Below are 2,947 nucleotides of genomic sequence, written 5' to 3' on the forward strand. Positions count from 1 at the left end.
TCTTTTGTTTCAATCAAGTCACCAAGCAATACTTAGCCAGCCTATTTCCAGCTCCCAATGTAGTAAACTTTTGAATGGCTTCCAGAATATTGAATAAGACTTGCTCCAGATGAGATCTCACTAGTCTTTGCACCTGCTTATGTTTGAATTCAATTCCCTTTGCAATAAGCTATATTGTTTGCACTGTTTTGACTTTGTTCCATATTTTGGGTTTGCACACTGTTATCTCTTGATTCCATGTTATCTTTTGCTGCTTTTGGGCCAAATAGTTAAATTTCTAAATGTATCAGGTACAGAAGGATAAATGTACAGGGCTTTCAATTGAATAAGACCATAAGAATGTATATCACCTGATATTTCAGTAGATTTGTAACTTTGCGCAAACAATTATTTTTGAATGTTTCAAGGTGAATTGTGTTAATCTTCAATTGCACACATCTCTTCAAGGACTGTATGCTTCCCAATTTTGTTCATTTTTAATCGTCACCCTGATCTACTGCTGCCTCCTATGTCAGGTGCTGTCTCACCTCAAACTCTTAATTAAATTAATTGTGCTTGAGGCTAGATATTAAAGTGATATATTGACATGAGTATTTTCCAGGATAATATACATCTGCATCTGAGATCTCTGCCTTTGTACTTGGATAGAGAGAATATTACAATCTGCTCCTGGTCATTGATAAATGAGAGATGATAGGAGGTGAGAGAGATGGGTGCATGTGGATCTTTCTCACCACTTCCTCTTGCATCTGAAAATGGATGAAGGGAGGGTTTCTGCAACAGGCAGGAAGGAAACCACAGGAAAAGAAGATTGACATGAAAAATGGTCAAAATTCTTCCCCTCTGAAAATTGGAAGAGTGTAATTGTGTGCAAAATGTTCATATGTCAAGGAAAACAATGACCATAAAGTGGAAATGAACTAAATGCAGTGGGAATGCAAAATTAGCAAATTGAGTAGCCTCATGGATGATGTTTTTCCTGGGTATGCTGACTAGAATCAGTTACAATCAAAATAAATAGTTGGCCTTCTGGGATCTTTGACAGTTTCTACCCAGAGAATCAGTGGCTGAGTACATTCAACTGAGTTTTGGGGGAATCAAGATGTGTATAATTCTTTGGCTTGGCTTCGCGGATGAAGATTTATGGAGGGGTATGTCGACGTCTGCTGCAGGCTCGTTGGTGACTGACAAGTCCGATGCAGGACAGGCAGGCATGGTTGCAAGGGAATATTGGTTGGTTGGGGTTGGGTGTTGGGTTTTTCCTCCTTTGTCTTTTGTTAGTGAGGTGGGCTCTGCGGTCTTCTTCAAAGGAGGTTGCTGCCTGCCAAACTGAGGCGCCAAGATGCACGGTTGGAGGCGATATCAGCCCACTGGCGGTGGTCAATGTGGCAGGCACCAAGAGATTTCTTTAAGCAGTCCTTGTACCTCTTTGGTGCACCTCTGTCTCAGTGGCCAGTGGAGAGCTCGCCATCGAACACGATCTTGGGAAGGCGATGGTCCTCCATTCTGGAGACGTGACCCATCCAATGCCTTCCCAAGATGTGTATAATTAGTACAACAAAAATAACACCTGAGGCTAAAGATAATCTATAGAACAGCAGAGCAGGTGGAATTTAAAAAAAAACAATGCCCAACACCTGTGCCTCTCTTTTTATGTTCAAATAAATTCTGCTTCCCCAGACAGGCAAGGTAATTACATCTTGTTCCATTTTTGACAAAAGGCCTTTGACCTGAAACATTAATCCATTTCTCTTTGCAGAGACAGTAAATGACCACCTGCTGGAGGGACTCATCATATCAGGATCATTCACATTTCCAGCACTTTGTTTTAATTCAATTTATTGTTTTCTTCCACAAAATAACTCCAGGAGTGCATTCTATGAACCTGGCCTCCAAACTTGGCTCATTAGATTTGTTTGTCAACTTGAAGGCTAAAATCTATTATTAGATAACATTTGTTATAACCTCCCCTTGTTTCTTTAATACTTTTTCCAGCTGGTCTGATTTATCATCATATTTAGTAATGTCTGGTTATTGTTTTTCTTGACCAATACTGATTTTATGAGCTAATTTGATTCTCAGTTACTGTCCTCCAGTCTTATTCTCTTGCTTTCCAGACTCTCATTCACCAGTGTCACTCTCTCATTCTTTATATCCTTAAGGTGAAGCCTCCAGATGAGAGTACAAAGCATTGAGTGACCCATGGGTGCTGTCTGACTTGCTGAGTTTCTCCAGCAATTCTTTGTTCAAGATTCCAACATCCACAGCATTTTTGTTTCAATGTAATGCTCTGTTCTCTTTTCCTGTTGTGTGCCTCCACATTCCTTGATTCTGCATCTAAACTATTCACTTCAACCAGGAGTTAAAATAACTTGTATAGCCAGGGCTGCTAGTAATGGAGCAGTCCAGAGTTTGTTATGCATTCTTTTGAATGTAGTCTGTGAAACAAAGGTCTTTTTCTGGTGTGGTTCTGAGATAAGAAAGTCAATTTTGAATTGTTCTTTGTTCTGAGATGTAGAGTTAGACCTGAAAACTCTAGTGACCGCATCAATCACATGTTTTAAGTATTGTATTAAGCACCATGTTGTGTATCAAAGTTGAAAAATAATAACCCTCATAAGATAATAAACTGTTGAAAAACTGGTCAACTTTGTCATTGATCATTTATGAAGAGAGTTATAAATAAAGGGATTCCATACTCTAGATGACTATGTAGGAAGATAATTGTTGCAAATGAGTCAATAGAGAAGTTGTTATTTGATTTGTTAGTCAATACAAGACAGATCTCCAAGCAAGACTTATTAGTCAAAGAAAATCTGGACTATTGACTTGATAGTCAATAGAAGAACAAATTGGAAGATAACAGAAAATCAGAAATTGAATTTGGAACCAGACTGGAGCAATTGGGCTCTGTTAATAGCAAATCAGAAAAAAGCAACAATCAAGA

This window comes from Narcine bancroftii, chromosome 2 (assembly GCF_036971445.1).
Source record: "Narcine bancroftii isolate sNarBan1 chromosome 2, sNarBan1.hap1, whole genome shotgun sequence".
Lineage (NCBI taxonomy): Eukaryota > Metazoa > Chordata > Chondrichthyes > Torpediniformes > Narcinidae > Narcine > Narcine bancroftii.